This window comes from Agelaius phoeniceus, chromosome 4 (genome assembly GCF_051311805.1).
Source record: "Agelaius phoeniceus isolate bAgePho1 chromosome 4, bAgePho1.hap1, whole genome shotgun sequence".
Lineage (NCBI taxonomy): Eukaryota > Metazoa > Chordata > Aves > Passeriformes > Icteridae > Agelaius > Agelaius phoeniceus.
The window spans coordinates 16,069,699-16,091,509 of NC_135268.1; the positions used below are offsets into that span (position 1 = coordinate 16,069,699).

At 40.9% G+C, this 21,811-nt stretch overlaps 1 protein-coding gene across 4 annotated transcripts in view; it reads left to right on the forward strand.

The window, feature by feature from the left end:
* Positions 1–21,811, forward strand: part of NR3C2 (nuclear receptor subfamily 3 group C member 2) — a 190,118-nt gene that overhangs the window by 77,902 nt on the left and 90,405 nt on the right. The window lies entirely within an intron of this gene.

Here is a 21,811-nt window from a genome sequence, read left to right on the forward strand (position 1 = left end):
TCTTTTTTAGAGTATAATAAAAAATGGAGGATCTACAGCTCCCCTTCTCGACTTGTTTCTGTGGTTTATTACCCTGCCTGTTAAAAGCTCTTCTCCTGATTTGCTTACAGATACTTGTTTAACAGCCCTTTAAAAGTCATTTTAGTATGCACAGTTTCTCCTAAAAAAAAGTGAAGTGACCTATTTTGAATTCTGTTATCTTCAATGCTCAAAGAGTTCTTCTTTGCAACTCTCCCACAAATTGTGGAAGTTTGTATCATGTATTGCATGTTAGTTTGCATTCAATAATTTCATATCTGACTACTCTAAACAAATACATCTAAAGATTACTAGTATCTGGTTTACTCCAGGAGGTCATGGTGAGCTCCTCTGGAGTGGCTCTTGCCCATTTCAGCCACCCTAAAGAAAGACAGCAGCAAAAAGGAAGGGGGGTGCAGTTTCATGGGTGGCACTCCTTTCTAGGTGGTTATCAAGAAAGAGTGTTTGTTGGTTGGGTTTACCAGTCCAGAGCACTGCTACATTAATGATGGGTCCTCTTCCAGTCTTTAACTTCATTTTTAATCAAATATCTTGAGAAATATTTGTGATTTGAGAGCCAGATGTGGCAGCAAGCAGTGTGTCCCTCAACTGTAGCTGCCTGTGGAGATGGCAGCCTAATATTAGTCTGTTGTGTAATGAGTACTTTCTCTGGTTGGTACACTGATAATCTAAGTTAAAGTATCCTTAAGAATATAAGAGTTCATTTTTCAGAAACCTTGCATCTGTACTTACAGGTAAAATTAGGCTCAGCCTCCCTCAGTAATGGACTCTGTGCCTCTGATTTGGGGCTGGTCTTCTAAGAGCCTGGAAGCTTTTCATTGCATTGCTTTTCTTTTCTTGGCTTTCCCCAAAACTGCTTTTAAAACTATATTCTTTGGGGCAGATCTCTCATTCAAACTCCTGAATACAGGCTTGTTACAGCCTAGTCAGGCTTGCTAATCTCAATATGCATATCCCTAATAGACGTAAATTAGGAGGATGCTTAAACAACCAATGGGCTGGAAATTATTTATTACCCTCCTGTGATACAAGCCTCTCATTCTGGAACTGAGTAATCTGCTGCTTTCTGTTCAGTGTGCCTGTCCTATGCACCCAGTTGCTGACAACTTAGCAAGGGGTCTGTTCTTTCAGGGTTTTCCTGGGCGTTCTATTCTTATTGTCAGTTTTGTTCAGAAACCATGTCATTTGGGGAAAATTGGCCAACGTCTTTATTTTTTCCTAATGAATTTCCTATTCTTTTTTTGTTCTGTTGCTTGTTACTTGGTATTCTTTATTTGATGGTGCAGCCTCTCATTTGTTACCAAACTGGGATAGGCTTTTACCCAAATTCTGGGCCGTTATTTTGCAAAGCAGAGCTGTGGATTTGAGTCCCTGTCTGGCTAATTCTGAGCTGATTCCCCATCTCTCATGGCTTGACCTCTGGCAATGCCAGTGCTAAGCTTGCTAAGTTAAGTCTTGCCAGGTCTGGGCATGACCCTGCAAGAAGCACTTGGGATTCCCAGTTGGATTCCCTATATATGGTTGCTGGTTACTAATGCAGTACCTCAGTTGCTTATTTTTTGCATCGGAAGGCAAGGCATGCATTTAGAGATTCAGATGACTTGTTGCAGGCTGTGGGAGGTCTAGAGCACATCTCTTCAAAGCTGAGGACTTCCGTTTCTGGAGCATAATTCTCCTCACTTATTTGTGAGCTGCTTAGCTGATGACATCCATTCTCCAGCACAGTTGGATCACAGACTCCCCTTGGCGCCCCTGTGCTTCAGAGTTTTCCTGCAGATCTATCCCAGTGCAAGGCCAAGTAAGCAACTGAGTCATCCCCATATGCAAAACAGAAAAAGAGCTTTCATGTGAAACATCCTATGTATCTCATAACCTTTTCAGGAAGGTTGGAACCTGTAGATTTAATATTTCGAGAATGTGATTTATGGCACCCTTTTTCTCACCTTGTTTGTGTCGCTGCTTCTCTAAAGGAAGATTTTTCACTTGGTTTTCCCTTTTAGCCAAACACCTGGCATTTATGTAGCAATTGGGGAAAACATGGGGAGAATGTGAATATTTTTGGCAGTATTGCTTTGTGCGCTGCATAGTTTTTGTGCTGTAATTTTGCCTTCAGTCTGGCGTCCTCATGACTGGTCAACTTAATCCTCAGCTGGAGAGTTTAGGAATAGTGGAGATGCAACCAGAAAACCAGAAAATGCATCTCATCTCATGCCATACTCCTTTTTGGTGTGAAACAGTTGACTGTGGGTTTCAATGAAGAAAAAAAAAACAACAGACCTTAGTCTGTGAAATCCAAGTGGCTGGATTTGTGCTGTTCCTTTGCATGCCTAAATTTCAAGAAGTAGTTTAATATTCTCTGTTGCAGTTTTCCTTTTTAATTTTGAAAAGGAAACATTTTAATCACTTCCATACATGTGCTAACTTAAAAGGGTAAAATTATTGCATCATCGTTTTATAGCAGTTGGCAGAGAGACTATTCTTGCTAATTTTATCCCAAATCATATCAACTTAAAGCACTTTTCATGCAATCTTGATTTTTTTCAGTACCCTTTTTATACTAAATGCACAATTTAAACGCTCTCCATAAAGATTCAAGTCTGAATGACCTTGTGCCTGTTGGATGCCCTTCATTTTATCTAGTACAGATTGTCAAATGTAATGCGGTGGCTCTTATGATAGAGTGGTCCCAAAAGTGATGGTTCTGTGAGAAAAATACATCACGGTGACAGTGGTGTATGACAGAGGGAGGAACTGATGATATTTCATACTGAAAAATGCCAAATGGCCTCACTAGAAATTTGTTTGTAAAAAAAAAAAAAAAAATAGTTGGGGGAGGAGAACATGCCTCTCCAGGAATTGCTTTGAATTCATGAATTCAGTTTTGATTTGCCTCTTTTTGCTTTCCTGATGATTGCAGAAACTTTCCCAAGAAGAAATAAACATTTGCTTTGAATAGTTCAAAAAGTAACTACTGTTTTGTGGAATGTGGGCTGTAACATATTCCTGCTGGTCCGAGTGCAGTAAACCCCTCAACACCGTCAAGGTACAGAGGGCATATATATAAAATCTCATCTATATGGGGTTTTTTTGTTTGCCTTGTAATTAACCATGGGCTGTTGTCCTTTCCCTTCCTTGAAAATGAACTTCCTTCATGTCCCACGTTTAAAACCAGCCGTAAAGATGGGGCAGTTGGTGTCCTGTGCTGTTTGGAGTATGTGTTACACAGCCAGACGTGGCTGGTTTCTGTCCTTGAAACAATGATGAAAATCCAGGGCTGAAGTTCACCAAGTTGGCTGTGCTTAGAAGGCTGCTTTCTCTCAAATTTATTCTTGCTTTCATTGCTTCTGGGTGAGGTAATGCAGCTTTTTATACACAATGAATCTATGAGATTTCTCGGGTTTGATAGAGACATTAATGACTTTGGGGAAGTTTGGCAGCATATTAGCGTCTCTCTTCCTCGTCAGTTGTTTTATTCCTGTTTAATTTTTGCTATGGCATTATCTAATTTCAAGTAGCTTTATAACTTAAACCTTTTAGCATACGAAGAAGAAAATCCTGTGCCACAGAGGAAGTAAGAATGCTTTCATTTGAAGCAAAAATGGTGTTCCCAGTGATTGAGTTTCTATCCTGCACAGGAAACTAAAAAAAATTATAATTTTGCCATTTGTGCACTGCACCTCTTGTACTTCCATTGCTGAACTTCAATTACTAATATTGTTTAAGAATATTTGTAAACAAGTCTTGGGCATGAGTTTATTTAGTCAGTCAAGTGCTGGAATCTTTTACTTCATCTTTTCCTGACCGTAACATGCAGATCTCTTTAAGACATATGAGGTATTTGTATGACTTAGAAGACAAATGTTCAGAATTCTCTGTCTGAAAATTGCTTCCTGCAATGGGTCTCCATTCTGATTTCAAGACCTGGTATATTGCATCTTTGTATCTGTGGTGGGGGAGAGACAGATAAAAAAAAGGATGTGTCTACCTTTGGAAATAATTCCTGTGTGAATCACATTCTTTCCTGAATTAGGGAACAGAATTAATGAAATGTTGTGTTTCTTGCTTTTGTAGCAGTTGCAAGTGAAACTCTTGTGTATGTATGGATTTAGGCAACCTCCAAAGAAGATCTTTATTACCAAGTTTTTGGAAGTAAAAGTTCCTCAGAGTGAAGTTTATCTTTGAGGAAGTAATAAAATATAGTTGTGGCTTTTCCAAGGACTAGTCTTCCATATGTGTTCTGACAATGTTTTAGGGAGTTTTGCTGGCAGAGACCTTCGTATTTGATCAAAATCAGTGGACCTGTTCCTTTTTTGATTCAGCTCAGACTGGAGGAGGAGGTTTCACATTCCTCTCAAAGCTTATTTCATTAGAAAATATGTGAAGCCTTTACCATGAAATATTGAACTCTGAGAAATGGAATACAGTGGTCCATGGAACTGCAAGCCTACAAACCTGAAGTCTATCATAAGCAAAGCACTAGAACCACATTTGTTGGAGAAACAGGTAGATACAAAGTAAGTGAGATAAAGTGTTTGCCAAAAGTAATCCTACCAGACTAAGATAAAATTTCAATGGAGCCTTTGGTAGAGTGGCAGATGAAAAATATATAATTTCAAAGAGGAGTTAAAAAACCAAAAAGAGAGAGTTATTGGATTAAGGCTGTCTCATGGGGAGACACAAATGGCTTGTGCCAGAGAATGCTTATTAGTAGATAACCACTGGTCTTTGTCTTCTGTCATTTTCTTCTGCCCAAGCTTATGGCAACAACTGAGAGTCAATAGTAACTAAATGCATGGTCATGCATTTCCTTCATTTGAGCTTCGTCCCACTTCTTTAATGAGGTATCCAGTACCTGTCCATGAGACTGATCCTTTGGTGGGATGATGATAATCCTCAACAATGTGCTAAGGGATCTTTTTAGTAGGACAGTCCTATTTTTATGAAAATATTAAGAAGAAAGACTTGGGGCACCATTAGACCACATATAAGTAATGTTCTGAAAATAAATAAGTTTATCTATGCTGTAGGTGTTGTACAAGGTTTACTTGCAAGCTCAGGAGAGGATCAGTTCTCTTCCGCCTTTAGGGTAGTAAAGCAAGGGATATCTGTCTGGAAAAAGGAAAGCTGAGAGAATGTATTTGGGGTGGGTTGTTTTGTTTTTAAACAAAGTTTTGGAGGGAGTAGAACTGATTTAAAAAGTTTTGAGGTTGCTTTTTTAAGGTGGAGATTAACACTGCTGGGAAAAGGGTGAGTGCGTATAGCTTGGGTTGGGTGCATTTAACCCCTGTAGATTAAAAGTCTTGTCATTGGAAAGGCAATGCTAAGAAACAGCTCTTTGAAGTGGTATCATAAGATCAAAACATTGGATTAGTTCTGAAATAAAGCTTGGGAATTTATGAAAGTGGCTACCTTGTGAGGTGGAGGATGGCACAACCCACGGAGTCTCATCCAGTTTCATAATCAGAGTTCTAAGCATGCAACTGTGCTATAGCTAAAAGATAATCTGTCTGCTGGTTTCTTCCATTCTGACACAAACAGGGAAAAGATGAAATTCAGCCTTGTCATTTGTTACAATTCAGTGAGACAAATACCTGTTTCACTTATTAAGAAAATACCCCAGAAAAAGTCTACTCTAGCACTGTTTGGACAATTTAGTTATGGTCAAACATGTATGGGGTCCATTTGTGTTCTCTTTTGTCTAAATACAACTTGCAAACCACATAATGGAACAGTTCAGACAGTCATACTGGACAACTCCATAGCCATCTCACAGGATCATGGAGAATTTTGAGCTAATTTTGCATAGAATTTCAGAATAGTTCAGTGATTTTTGTATTACTATTTTTTCTAACATCCTACCCAAAATTTATATTTTTAATCCCAGACTGAGCAAGGTAATTCCTGTATCATTTCATAATTGCTTCTAATTTTACAGAAGCTGTAAAGTGTGAGTAGGTTCTTCTTATGCATTGAACCAGTGTACCTGAATCTAGTGCTTCAGTTTTGATTTCAGAAATTTTTTTCTGGATTACTGCAATGACCTAGCAGAGATGGGAGGGAAAAAAACCCACAACCCGATTAATTTCATTCATTTTAGTTTTGTGTTTTCTGTGGTAGTAAATTCTGTGGTTTTGGCTCAGTGCAGGAACATGCAGAATTGTATTTTTGGGTTGATTATCAACTTATTTTTTTCCAGTAGGAACTTGATATGAAAAGGCAAAACTTTTACAGATGTTTGAGGAGCAAGGTTGAATGTGTATATATGAGTCTTATTTTTCTGCAATGCAGTTAGAGGGCTGTGCAGAGAATGTGGAAAACCTTTGGCAGAATTTTCAAAGCAGAGCACTCGTGCTGAATAGAAACTAAGCAGTCAAGGAAAAAAAAAGGGAACAAGAGAATTAAAAAAAAATTGCCTTCCAAATAGAGCCTGGAAAGCTAATGAGCATATGACATCATTTAACTAGTTATAAAAAGATTACAGCTCCTCTGATCCAAGAAGCAGACCCTCAAGGTTTCTGATGTTCCCTAGATGAAGGAGGTCTAGAGTTGTGCTGCTGAAGTTTGTCCTTCCCACAAAGCCCCTCGGTGCTGGCAGCAAGGGTTGCTGCTGGTTCTCCTTAGGAGCAGTACCTGTTCCAGGGCTGGCAGCAAAGGGCTGTGCCTCATCTCAGCTGGGATAGGCAACTGCAGCCCGAGCTGGCCAGCCAGAAATAGTGCTGTGCTCTTGGAGTGCCTCCATCTGTGCTCAGCGCGCAGGAGCTGCTGGAGATGACCTTGTTTGCGGCTTGCACGTACCTGTGGAGACCCGTGGGCCCCTCCAGGGCCAGGAGGGACCTGTCTGCTGTGGGTACAGCACCCACCCCTGGGGCCCTGGGGCCTCATCCTCTGCCCCTGGTGATCAGAGTGAGCACTTGGTCCAGGGGGGATTGTCTCCTCTGAAGCCCAGCCAGCCATGGAGCAGACTGTGAGCATGTTTGCTGTGCCACCCCAGCGAGGGGAGCAGGTGCCCCAGACTGTAGGGGAGCAGTGGGACAGCAGCATTTCAGATGAAAGCCAGCACTCGTCTTTGCATGATGCTCAGCTCTAGGTGCTGTGAATCTTCCTCCATCCTGGTGGAATGCTGCTGCCTCTGTAACCTTCCTGCTTCCCCACAGCAGGGCTTCTTCCAAAGGCCTCCATGTTTCAGCCGGAGAACTAGTAAAAACCATGGAAACATAATTTTATTTTTTCAGACTTAATAATTGTGTTTCAGGCTAGGAATGTATTTTTAGGAGGGGGAAGAAAAGAAGTTATGTAACTCCTGATTTATTGCACTGGCTTAAAGAGCTAGGGAACCTGGGATTTTCCTCTCTTGTCGTGGTGCTGGGAGCATTTCCCTTTATGGCAGCAGGGAGGCCAGTGAATAACTGCTCTCAAGAGCAATTCAAACTTTTTATAAATCTGAATGTGTTCCTCTCCACCAGATCTCGATTGCAGAGCGGGGAACAGCCGCTGTTGGGAGAGTGAACCTTGGAGTGCAGAATTACCTTGTTGTGGAAGGAGCACCTGGGAAGGCAGGGAAAGCATCCCTGTCCTCTCCCTGGTGGCAGAGATAGTTCCAAGGCAGGAGGTAGGTTTGTTCTGAATTAGAGAATTTTTAAATTGGTTATGTAGAAACTGTGCACCTATCTGTAATATGTGTATGGAGATAACTTGTAGTAACTCTGCAGAGGAATCCTGAAAGTCGGACAATGTCTTGGAGCAGAGACAGAAGTGAGTTCTGATTCTGCAAAAACAAACTTGCAGGTTAGGAATCGTGGTTGGGTGCGCGTGGCTCGTTGGGAGTAATTTGCATAATAGGAACAACTTGAGAAAAGCAGTGTGGAAGTCAGCATACGTTTTGTCTGCTTCATCTGAGGTTTGCTTTTATTCTTGTCCAGCAGCTAAGAACCAAAGAGAGAACTTCCAGCTTTCAGGGAAGGGACATGGTGGAGGGGGGGATACTACAAAAGAAAAATAAGTACTGGATATAATTCAGAAAAGACACGCAATCAAACTGAACAGATTGCCCAGGAAAAGATCTATTCTGTTGCTGAAATCCAAGAAAATGGGGGAAAAACAGGAAATAGTGAAATCTGTTATCGACCATCTGCTAAGCCTAGGAACTCGAGAACCATTCCCATGACAAAAATACTAGATTGTGAACTTAATTTATATTTCATAATACTTAAAGTATAGGTACAAAAGTCCTATGGAGAATCTAGTATTACTAAATGTTTAAAAGATATTTAAAGTCCTCTTAAAAATCAGAGTATTAATTGGTTTGATGCCTTTTTCTGCCATCTTCATCGATGGATCTAACAGATCACCCCTTGTGAGGACGAGGCAGCCTTTTCAAGCTTTGAGGAGGAGAGGGGAAGCAGGCAAGGAGACAGTGGTTCTCCTCTTGCAGCTCCTGTCACCCTCCCCTTTGGCTGTTCCTCGTGAGTGTTGCCACCTCTATGGCACCGTTACCATCCCAGGACAGGAACTGTTTGTGCGCGCGCTGATGCTCAGGAGCCACGCGCTCCCCATTCCTGGTGCCGCCCGCGTGGAGCACGCCGTGTTTGCTCTGGCCTGCTCCCTCCCTGCCTCTCCTTTCACACAGCACAGCCAGAGAGAACAACGTCCAAAGTAATCCCAGCAGCTCGGAGGGCTGTGAGCAAGCCATGAATTCTCCTGCACTCTGCACTTGCAGTGACTCCACATGTGTGAAGGTGTAAGCGCTGTTTCCTGTAAGCGCTTTTGAAGGATGCAAATGGAGTTTAATTGCTGAAAGTTGGGATCAACGTGGCCATTCAAAGGCTGTGTTGTTTGCTGGATTGTCAGTATTAATGGACTCGGTGTGCAGTTTGCAAATTGCCTTAAATGTGGGCTATTGGCTCGCACAGCTTTTTGGAGTCTTTTCACAATTCAAAGATAAAAGTGAGAGAAGTCTTTGGCAAAAGCATATGTTTGCATGAAAAGTATTATTATGTAGCATGTGGAAAAGTTATGATAAATTCAATTCTTCGTGGTGATATTGTACTTTCTTAGACGGATTGGTCATTTTCTGCCAAAACTTTCCAGTCTTGTTTGGGTTTCTGAAATGAAGGAGGCACAGTCTCCTTCCTAATGATAGTTTTTTTTCAGTTACAGAATATACTTGAATTTTCTTTTCCAAATTTGCTGTCCAGGTAATAGGCTGTTCAGCCTGTGCACAAAGCAGAGTTGTAATAGGTATGATTGTATACGGTTGCAAAGCTTTACAGTCACAGGTACTTCTGAGACCTCTTAAGAAAGCAGGTGGAGAGAATTCCATTTCATGGAAGAGTGTTACCACCCATGTAGCTCACTGGCCCTTAAAAATGAACCTTGCTGCTTCTGCTGACAGACTTGCTGTAGAAAGAGGCTGTAAGTAGCAGTGAGGCACAGGGAGATGTTTGTGATGTCCTGGAGTCCTCACCGCTCTGCCTCATCTCGTACTCTGTTCTAAATAACCCCGTACTTTCACCCACATTGCTGCAGAGCTCTTCTGCTGCTCTTCCCAACAGTTGGTCTCCTCCATTCTTCTGATGCTGGCACGTTTCCACCTCGCCCTTCTCCTTCTTGTAATCCTCTCTTTACAACCACTCGTTGCATCTCAGCAGCCTCAAGTAAATAGAATTGTGCTGCCTGTCCTGGTCCCTTTGTGTTCGGGTTGGGACCTTCCCTTCCTTTGCAGTCTGTATTTGTAGCCAGGTGTATGCAGAGGTGAGGTGGGGTTCAGGTGTCCTTCACCTCAGTTCAGGTGCAGCTGGTCACAGGAAGAATGAGATCTGTGCAAAGGGAGGGAGGAGAGTGAACTTTGCTCAGCCCTCGTCTGCAGCTTGCTCAGTGCAGCTAAAATGGAGGGAGTGCTGCTGCCAAGTACTGCAAGCCACTCCTGAGTGCATGCAAGCACTGCTTTTAGGTGGGTTTGAGTGGATTTTCCCTCCGCTGGAAAAAGCACCACCTCCGGCTCCAAGGTTAATTCAAAGTCTGTACACTAAAACATGGAAAGACTGGTTCTCAAAGGATCAATTGTAGGGAATATGAATACTGTCCAAACAGTGTTCTCCCTTCACTTTGCTTTTTCAGAAACATCCATGGCATTTTTCTTAAAACACGGATTCTTTTGGCCTGAAACACACCCATGTTGTAAAATGTTAATGCTTAGTTTTCAGCAAAGTAAATAGAGAAAATTTTTTGTATCAGTAAAAGGAGAGTTGTTTGGCAACTTTAGTTTTAGCTGCTGTTCCAGTGGTGTTGATTTGCTGCAAACTTTAATGCAAAAAGGGTGGTGGGAATAGTTAATATATTGTTTAACATTTTATGGTGTTTTGCAGTTGTAACTGTAGAACCTGTAGTCAACCTGAGCACATATCAGATGTTAGTTTTCATGAGGTTTTGGGGCATTTTGTTCTTTCTTTTGAATTCTTTCAGCTGTATCATCTGCTATCCATAGCAGGGCAGGTGGCTGGACAGGGATGTCAGTAAGGGTAACTCAGTAATTCAATAATCTTATGGAGTGCTGTGTACCAGCACTGTACAGCTCAGATGCAGGGGCCTCCATGAAGCTCCTGCCTCTTGGCCACTTGTACTGCAGTCTGCATCTTAATGGCATTCAGCTTCTGGCTCCCAGCAGTGACAGCCTGTGCCTTCAATGGAGAAGTAAACTTTGCAGATAATTTATTTGGTGATTTTTCTGTATATGGTGTGTGTATTTATATATATATACACATATACATATAATTTTAAAAAACCTTGGATGTAGTTCACATGTAAGCTTTGTCACACTACAAGTGCTTACCTTTCTGCATGCTCTTAAATGCCAGCTACCATGTCCTTGAGTGAGGGAGAAAGGGAATAAAACATCATCTCTGCCACTTCAGCCCACTGCCCAGATGTACAGTCCTCTTTTCATACTTTAAATTATAATTAGTGCTTAACTATTCCCTAGCTTCAGCCAACACTGTCTGCTTTAAAGAAACCTGTATCCTGGAAGCAATTTCAGGTTTCAGTTTCTGCTTTTGGTTTTTGTGATGCTTTTGTTTGTTTGTTTTCATTCTCCAACTCTAAACCAGAAAACATTGCAGTATGAAAGGGGGAATATGACTGAAATGTAACATAAAAATCTACTCCCTTGATCATAGATTTTGGGGGGTGGGGGAAGGAGAGCGGGACATATGTGCAATTTGCTAGTGTTTAATATATTTAAGCTTCTTTTTGCCCAGTTGCAAAAAAAAGTCCTTTTTTGAGGATAACATTTCTGTCAGGAGTGTGTGTGCCTCCTGGCTTGATCATTGCTCATGTTCTTGCTCTGGCTTGTGGCTGGGAGTTGGTTTAAGGGAAGTGGTGCAGCCCAGTAGCTGCTCTGAGATGCTGTGTCAGTCATGAGGTGGATTTCTGGCCCACCTTGATTTTTGTCAGAAATTTTATTATGGCTCTTGGTGAGACTCAGGTCTTTAGGGCTACGAAGCCAGGACTTTCCTGCCCATCCAGCTACTGGATTTTGTCATCTGAGATTATAACCTTATTTGTACTGCTCACCTCATGATGCCATGGCTGGACCACTCTCCTGGAAGCAGTGGTTGGCCCCATAGCAGAGAGCAGCTGCAGAGGCAGAGATTTGGGTTTGATTGTGCTGACAGTCCCTGTACAAGTAAAATTTTCTATGTTCAAATTGAATATTCAATTTGGCTATAATCAATAGCTTTTTAATTCTGAGGCTCAGAAACCAGAGTACCCTAAGTAGAGGCAGGGCAAATTCACATCACCATAAACCAGAAATGGAAATGTCCCTGGAGATTTTATTAAAAAGAGCTCAAGATTTATCTGTCAATTTCTTTAGCTGATGAGTAGAAATACGAATCCTTGCAGAAGATTTCTAATATTGTTGTAGAATGGATGGCTTGGGATTCTGTTCCTATTCTTAACTATACCAATGGCTTATGCCATCTCAAAGGACTGATAACAGAAAGAAATCATGTCCATTTGACATAGGGGAATGCTGGTTCTTTGGAATTTAGAAGTGCTTCACAGAGGGAAACAGTTCTGTCACATAGTTTGTTTGACTTTCTGGTCATGCTTTGTGTTTCCCCAGGAACATATTGGTAGGTTGATTTTTGTTGTTGTGCCATCTTCCCTGAAATGGCCAGCCTGGGACCCTTTCCAGTATGCTTAAAGGTTGATTTTTTTTTTTAATTTCTATTTTTTAAAGTATTATTTAGTTAATATTTGGTGAAGTGGAAGCATGTCACTGTCACGGTATCTGATAGCTCTCACAGACCTTAGGAAGATTCGGTGGATGTGTGGGTTTTGTGTCAGTAGAAGTTCCTTGTGACATTTCATTGTTATGTCTCTGTTTGATGTCTCAGTGGTCTGTTTCAAGATAGGGGTTAGAGGAAAAAATAAATAGAAGAAAACAGACTCCATATTTTATAGCCACTTAATCAGATCATTATTTATGCAGTAAGAAGGCAGCATTAAATTTATAAGTAGCATAGAATTGAGTTGATTTAAGTGCTTGTGTCCAATATTAATCTTCAAGGAAACCAATACCAGAAAGGAAATATTGCTGTGTCCCACCTGTCTCCATAATTACCTCTTTTAATGTTTTATATTTTCCCAATTCCAAGACCTAGAAGTAAAGTGGTGCTATGTAAAACACCCAACCAACAAAGTATGGTACTGTATCTCATATATATTGTACGTACTTATGTTTGTTGTTATAATACAGGTTTTAATTCTAAAAATTTGTACTTATGAGGTCTGGCCATGATCACTGAACCTGTTACACCAAGGCAAAACAGCCTTTGTTGTGCATGTGACAGCTTGGTCATGTAGAACCAACTTCCAATGCCCTTGTGCCCTCTGGTGCCAAGGCATCCCTGTGGTATTCCATCCAGCCTGCTGTCCTCAGCTTCTGGCCTGGCCTTTTAACTTGCTATAAGCTGCACCAGGCTTGTGGTGACTTTCATTTGGGATTAGAGATGATGCTAAAAACCTTGGCTCCCTCACAGAATACACAAGTCACTTGGAAAATTTGGCTCACCAGCCTCCTTTGTGCTCTGACTGCCCAGCACTACGGGGTATTCCTAGAGCTCATGGGGGGCACTGCTCCTGTGTTACCATGGCTGCCTACAGAGTTGCTGGGATAGAACCAAAACTGGTGTGTCTGCCTTTATGAACCTTCAATTCCTGCTCTGTAGTAAGCAAGTTTGCAGAATTTTGACCTTGAATTGTGTCAGAAAGCTGAGCTGCTAGTCTTCATTCCCAAAAATATCTCTTGGCTATCCAAGGTAGATTTTTGAGGTATGCATGTGTTGGTCTGTGTAGTGTCTTTGCATTTATCATTTAAAAATGGCAATGGTGAAGAACTGGCACTGTGTTGAATGTTGCATATTTATTCAAATATTGCATAAGTGCTTTCTGCATGGCTGCCTGAAAAGCAATCCCACCATGATGACTAGGTGTTAGACTTGGATGTATTCTGTTGGGAGTTGAGGAAACGTTTAGGAAGAGGTAAAAATCATGGTGGGATGGGAGTTGTCTTTCTTGTTTTAACAAAACTGGTATCTTAATTTTTCTAACCATATCTTTTTATATTTGTGTTTTTTGGTTTTTTGGTTTTTTGGGTTTTTTTTATAAAATTTGAACATCTTGTCTGGAAATTATCCTGTTCATTGTATTTTTTTTGGAAGTAAAATACTGGCATAATTTACTGAAACCAATCACAGTTCTATCAGTCCAGGAGTTGCTAGTGAAGGGTGTTTTTGCTGGCTCCAGCTTCGAAGAGTTTACTTAAGTATCGAGCTGTTAGTGCAAACCCAAGAGGTGCTGCCTCTGATTACACAGTCACTTCAGTCTGAATAAAGGTCTGGGATAAACTGGGTTGGGTTATACACAGGAGTCAGCTTCAGCAGACAACCACAAATGCCAAAGACAGTATTTTTACTTTAGTGCAGGCATTGCATATATAATTTCTGACTGAATTGGGAGGAGATGAAACAAACTCCAAGTTTTGTATTTAGATGAAAAAAAGACCAGAAGAAATCTGGGAAACTGTATTGAAAAATATATGAACATATAACATGAATACATGCAGTAAATTCGAATTCCATGATGACATACTTGAGCAAAAAAAAAATTAGTAAATGAATACAACATTTCTTATTTCACCAAAGCCAAGATTATCAAGATGTCATTGTTGATAAATGAAAATAAAACTCAAAGGCAAGCTTCAGCCTCAAATGCACTTAGCTTTGAAATAGCCTAATGTGCCAATTCCATTCTTAAAGGAAAATAGTTTACATACCTGACATCTGAGCCCTTTAAATCCTGCCCGAAGATGTGTTTAGCATGCAGAAGAGTGGAAGAAAATGTCTGAATCTTGAGAGAAAAGCTTGAGGAAATAAGGAAGGGAATACAAACAAAGGCAGTCACAAGAGAAAAACTCTTGAAGTGAAAGCTTAGAAGTGAGATGTATGTGTAACTCCTCTGGTCTCCTTAACATATTGAAGTTTAATGCTTCAATTATGCTGTAACACTACAGAATGGGCAGTTCAAGCTGAAGTAATTAACAGATACTGACCAAAAACTGAAGAAAAGTCTTAAAAGCTTTTATGTATTCATCCCCAGTCATAATAGGGAGATGGAAAGAGAGTTAAGAATTGTTTGCAATTTGTAAAGTCTCCTCACATAGTTAGAATATTAACTAAAAAAACAAGTAAACATCCAGTGAAGGGAGTGGCTTTTTTGCCTGTTCCAATTCATAGATGAATTTGCAGCAGAACTTGCCCAGCACTGCAGGCAGTGCTCGTAACTCTTGAATGGGACATTCAATCCCTGTCTCAGTTGAGCACATTCAACTTCTAGCACTTGCAGATTCTGTGTATCAAGATAACATCCCTGTCAATTCTTACACAAATGTCTTCAGGGAGCACACACAGAGCCAACAAGTGATATCTCTCTCCTGGGGAGCCAGTAAAGTCCCATTTGTGCACCAGTGATGCTTGGAACATCACCAAATATGTTTAATCAAAGTAAAATGGAGTTCTGCCATAGACTGTCATGAACTTTTGCAGATTTTGTGTTTAACATCCTTCCAGATCTGTGAATCTCACTGTTAGGGAAGGGAGAGAAAAAAAAATAGAAGACCATACAAATTTCATGAAGTATGCATTGTATAAAGGATAAATGATTATAAGCATATGGTACCTTTCCATGAACAGACTTGCATATGCATAAAACTTTCTTTAGAAGTAGCCTTGGAAGCATGTAGAGCTTCCAAAATATCATTCAGACCACTAAATTAGACTTTCTCCTTTTCTTCCCCCTCCCACAATGTTATGGTAAAATGGTAAGAGATAGAATTAAATTTACTCCTTAATTTCTTTCTTCTTATCTTTTCCCTCTCTTCTCCCAAGAGATTTCAGGGACTCATTGTTAAACATTGTTGCACCCATTTTGGCTCCATGATGCATAAAGTGTGAAGAGACTGCCTTCAGCTGAAAGGCAAAAGGCTGGAAGATTATTAGAAAATACAGGAAAAGAAAAACTATATCAATGGTGGTACGCTAAGATGCTGATCAGACAGCTCAACACTGATTTTGTCTTACTAGGAAAAAACAAGACCAAATTATTATTATTATTATTATTGTTGTATTCTATTTTTCTTTCAGTGGGATCCTATATGACCTCTCCTGTATTTCATATACATCCCTTGCAGAGAATACAGGAGGTTTGTGGTGGGGGAGGATCATTATTTTTCATGCATGTCATTTGTCCTCTGCTCTGTTAGCTCCCCTCTGCAGGCTGGCAGCGAACTAAACCAGAACTCTGGAGCAGCTCAGAACTGTGTTTCTGTATCTAATATGAGACAGTTGTGAAGTTGGCCCTAACAGGATTGGAGTTAGCAGCATGCAGCAGCTGAAAATGTCATACTTTGGCTCTGCTGCTGGGCTAAGTCTCACTATTGCCCTTTGTTGTTCTCACATAACATTTTATTTTTAGGTGGCATTGTTTATGAGGACATAGAGAAGAGAGGTGAGAGGGAGAGGGAAAGGAGGGCTGTTGGGCTGTCAACATTAATATACAGAAGTAAACTGGTGAGGTGTTGGATCCCTCGAGTCATCCTTGAGATCTGGCCATGTGGGTGGGTGAATGTTAAGATCAAGTGTGAGCAGTAAGTTAACATTGAGGTGTCAGCATTTTACAGCAAGGTTTTCCACTTGCTAATTTCTCTGCCTAAGGTGTCCTCCTCATGCAGGTGATGGATATTCTCGTGTGCTGTTGCAGGAAAATGTTGTTCTGATGGACTCACAGCAGGGGGGCAGGATGCTGCAAATAAAGGGAGGGCTTAAGACAGGTAAACATGCCAGACGGAATTTCAGATGGGCTCCATCACGTTACCTTCCAGGAACAAATGTGTGGGATGCAGGAGTATTTTAAGCTACAAGCTCATTTGGACTAACAAAGTGACATGCATTTGAAACAACTGGGTAGACAGTAATTTAGAAGGTGAAGTTCAGTAACCGTTTGACAGGTCGTGCTTTGGTGTCACCCATCAATTTGATAATTTAGTTACAAAATATTTTTTGTGGTTTCTCCAAAATATCTCTGCCTAGTAGAGCATTAGGTAAGATGGCTTCTGAGGTGCTTTGAATAAGGAAATTGCAGAAAGGTGGGAGTGAAGGACACAGCTTCAGGTAGTAGTGATTGCTTTACCTGTGTGAGTTTCTTGAAAGACTTGAGGAGTATCGAACACAGAAGTACTGGATATAATCTTTCTGTGCTATCAGTAATAGCCAGAGCACCCCAGAGCACTCTCAAGTTTGGAGTGGTTGATAGAGTTGATTGACTGGGACAGGTTTGCCATATTCTCCCCCACATCTCCCCATCTGCTTAGCATAATCAGAAGAGAATAATTTTGCCACTTATTCACTCAAATGATTGAAATTTTACCCCATTTGAGAGAGGAATTTCAGCTTTGAAGTGTGGTTATTTCCAGTAGTGTTGGGGATATAAAGGGAGGCTGTGGCAGAGATTCCCTTACAGGAGGAGTCACCTGGAAGCAGCACCCAGTCGCTTTTTTCCCTGCCTTCTTCAGATTATTGGAAGCATATGCATGCCTAGGGTAAAAGAGCACAGAAATAATATAATGGGAAAGATTTGCAGGATTATCTTAACTACATTTCTGTCAACGAAACGTTGTTTCTTACAATACAATCCTAAATCCTTTCTTCATTAAAATTTTAAACCACTCAGCTCCAGAGGAAAATGCTTTGGTTCCTTTTCTCCTTAAAAAATAATGTGCATGTGTCTACTGAAATTGCACTGTTATATTTAAAAATACCTTAACAGGCTGCTTTCTAATGAGCAGGTTTTTTCTGATAGTGCACTTTTTCTAGAGCAGTGGAACAGCTCATAAATAGTTAATTGGAGCCATGGCTGTACTTGTGCACTTGAGTAACAGCCTTGGTGAGGAACTTCTCAGTGGTGCAGACAGGCCACTGCAGCCTTATCAGCAACAGGAGCAAGATGTCAAATTTTCAACAGGAATAGGAGACACCAACAAATTTGCCATCTACTTCTAATTAAATGTAGACTTGAAGTTCATTTGCTCAAGACAGCAGTATCCAAAGTAATCTGTATTTTTTTCTCTGAACTTCTTTTTTTCAAGGCATAATGCCCATTGGATTAAATCTGGAGTAAGTTAAAATGTTGAAGACTTTTCTTTTTATACAAGGTTCTGGTTTTCTTCTGTATCATCTGGATTTCAACTGTCCAGTTTATCCCTGTCATCTCTTTCACAGCATTGGAATTTAAATATGCATATCATGTTTTGTTAATAATATGTCAGTGAATTGAATTACTCTCTATTCTTAATGAAAGCTCTTCAGGTTTAATGAGCAAAGAAATAATGTAAAATATAATAACCCAAGCCTTAATATTTTCTTGATCACAAGTCAAGCCTTCTATATAATTTATTAAAGTAGCATAATGTCCTTACATTTGAGGTCAAGATTTTGCAGGCTTAGCAGAGATTTTTATGCATAAGGGAAAGATGAAACTTTAAAAATATTATTTCAGCAGTTTCATAATTTAGGATTGTGACCTCATGCTCTAAGAATAATTATGGCGCATCACGATCAGCAGTTTATCAATATTCATTCATGGACCTAGACTCTCTTCATATCATAGTTTGTTGGGTGGTTTTTTTTTTTCCTTTTCATGCAACCATAGTAACTTCAAAGTAGATACTAAATGCCTTAAGGAGCATGGGCAGTTGCATTATTTGTAGATTGTGCTTTAAGCAGTATCTACAATATTTATGAAAGTCGCTGTTATTCAGTTCTTTCCCTGAATTTTTGTGCAGTTGTTATACCCTCTGCTGCCAGGTGGGACCAGTGTTTCTAAGGACCTCTCGCAGTGATGTTGGCCACATCTGTTTTCACTGTGGCCACCGTGAATTTGAATTCATTGTAGCTGCAGGTGCAGTTCCTGCAAAAATTGGAGGCAGTAGGGGGGTTACCATTGGATTAAGCTGAAACCATAATGGTAGTAAAGGCTAAGTACAGATATGAAGGTCTGTGGCTGTAAATACAGTGGTGTTGCATCAGTATGTTGTCAGGATGGTCAAATGCTGAGAACCAGCTGCAAGGAAAAGCCAAATCAATGAAGTGAATGCTTCACCAGTTTATTAAAATTTCTATGTATCATCTTTAATGAAGCATTAAATGAAGGTTTCCAACCTACCCAGCAAAGACCAGCAGGCAGCAAAACTGCACAAGCCCTTCTGACTGTCCTGTAAAATACTACAGAGAAGAGCAGTAGGCACTCATGGTTCTTCTGGTCAGAGAGCACCAGCTGGCCTGACAAAGGCAAGACTGTTTGCAGGCATCACGGACAAGCAGATGATTCCTCAGGAGTTCAAGCATGCAGACATTCAACTCTACAAAAAGAGTAGAGCTTATGCCTTGGAAAATGGTGTATTCATTCACTTCTTGCAGGAAAAAGAAACTTCTACCTTTACTGGAATAATGGTTATCTGACTGGAGGTTTAGCTTAGTTGAGGAACAGTTAATGCAGTTTTTCAGCCAAGGAAATCTCAGAAAAGCTGTGAATAAAGGCCTGTATATTTTCTTTGTCAAGTAAACCAAAGCCTGTAATACCATTAATCTCAAGGGTTTCTTCAGGCTTCAACAAACTCAGCTGTTTGGGCAAGAGGTTGAGTTGGCAGCTCTGGTGCGTGCTTTCAGCTGGGGCAAAGCATCACAGCTTTCTTCCTTGAGATGGGCACGAGGCTTCATCCCTGCCCTGATTCACCTTGATATCTTGCAGGCAGGGCTGCTTCTTGACCTGTGTGGTGTCTGTGCTAGGGGAAACTGCACCTTGTGTCACAAGGTTGGGGGACTTTCCAATGTTTTGCCTCAAGTCCAAGGTTGCGCAGCCAATAACCTGCAGCCTGCTGCTCTCTGCCAGCCTCTGCAGTTGGTTCCTGAAGGGCTGAGAGCAAGAGGGACTGACTCCCCACGTTGTTCTGCCAAGCAGCTTGGCCTGAGCACTTGTGTGAGGCAAACTTGAGGTGCTGCTTCAGCCTCGCTCTGCTGGGAGACGTTCATGGGCTTGACATTTGTAGGCAATTTGTGCTGCTCCTGCAGCAAGTTGCCTGAGCGCTGCTGCACTTGACAGCACAGTCACCAGCGAGGGTAACAAAAGGCAGAGCAGCATTTGTGAGATTAAAGCAGTGTTTCTGGAATGAAAGTGCTGAACTTCAAACAAGTGCTTGGTATGCATTTACTTTTATTAAAATTCCTCTGTATGACTCTGAAATTTGGATAACAGCCTCACTCTTCCAAGCATTAGTGAGTTCCTCTTGAACTGTCTTTGAGTCCTTGCTGGTGTAAAAAGCCCGGAAAAGGTTTTGGCAAGTTCTTGCAAGTGTTTTTGTAGATATGGGAGCACAGATACAGATTTTCAAGGGAAGGTATGGACAGTGTTGCCTGAAGCTGCTTTGTTTGGGCTCATTAAAATCAGGATGGCTCTGAGGAAAGTCCAGGAAATATTACAAGGGTGTCTTCAAGGAAAGTCCACATTTGGAGTCCAAAACCACAAAAAAGACAACAGCTCTCTCCAGTGTGGTCAAGCTTTTGCAAATTCAATAACTAAACATCTACAGACAAGTGCAAAAGTGGAACACTTTATTTGGGGAAAACAAACAAGAATAGGTGAATCAGATGAGTATCTGATAAGAGATAACATGCTGCAAAAAGTCCCTGGTTTACAGTAGCAAGTAGACCCAGCAGACCCCTAGACAGAGCCTAAGGAGATCTTTATGTAACTGAGCTGTCTGTGTGTTACCACCTAATAAGTTTTGAATGTCAGCCAACTCCAACTAAATTTGACAGTGGGTAGCTAGTACAGCTATTCCATTTTAGCTGTTATCTCTTACCAGTTCCATTAAAAGAAGTGACTGGAAGGAGGAAAGGCACCCAATTAGTGCCCCCACTAGAGGAAAGGGGCTAGTTCTGTTTTTTTTGCCTGTTAAATGTTGCAAGCAGGAAGGAGAAAGACCCAGGAAACAAGGCTTCATTATTCTTGCTCTTGAATGACAATAATTTTTTTTAAATTGCAAAGCATTTTCATAAACTTTAGAGCTCTACTCTTTATTTTGTGTATGTTCTTTAGGAACATGAAAAATCAATATAGAAGTAGGAAGCTCTAGGTTTTTTATATCTTTGTGACAGCATTGGTCACCCATGCCAGGAGCTGCATGGGGTGAAGTGGTCTGAAGCCTGAAGGTGTGTGCAGATGGGGCCTTCTTGGATCCTCCAGCTGTGTGATAAAACTGAGTTACACTCTGGTTGCTGCAACGTTTGAAACCATGCGTGCTCAAAGCTTACTCTTTGTTGAGTCATCTTCTTTCTTCCCCAAATGCTTATTCTGCATATTGCACACCTGTTTTTAACAGAAATAATTTTGGTGGCTACAGGAGGCAGGGCGGAGTGGGGAGGAGGGAAAGCAGATTGTTTTAGAATAGGCAGAAATTCAAAGCCAGGTTAAATGGGGTTTCAGCAATGTGGTCAAGTGGAAAGTGCCCTTGCCCATGGCAGGAGGTTGGCACTAGATGAGTCCCAAGGTCCCTTCCAACCCAGTCCTTTCAGTGATTTGATGATACTGCTTAATGAAGCAAAGAATGTGTCACCAGGTTCTTTGGTTTTAATTGGCTTTGTGTGGGACCCGTTTTGTCAGTGAGTAATAATATTTGTGGTATAACAATGAATGCAAATATTGCAGTCCTTGCTAAAGGAAATTGAAAGTCTGTGCCACAAACAGACTGCATAAGTGAGTTCTAGGGGGGTGATGGATTAGCAAGTAATAATGTTTGCTCACTGCTATACACCTTGATTTCTGTATAACTTGTATAAATTTATGCATAAGCACTTTGTTATGCACACTCATAAACTCTCTGTCAGCCTCTACAGTAGTGTGCTTTTGTGCATAAACAGTTAAACATCCTTTTCCTGACATGGGAGGGATGGTGGTATTTTTAATTATTGTACCAGCTCTTATTCCCACTGAAGTTAAATGCAAACTGCCTTCCAAAATCAAGGCCTGCTATATGTTGCAATAGAGTTCTGACAGGATGTAGCAGAGGATTTAGGAGATGAGCTGTGTTACTTGTTAAACATAACTCTCCTGGTAGTGCTTTGCTTAGTGCTCCCATTTTCCTTTGGTCTTTGCTATCTGG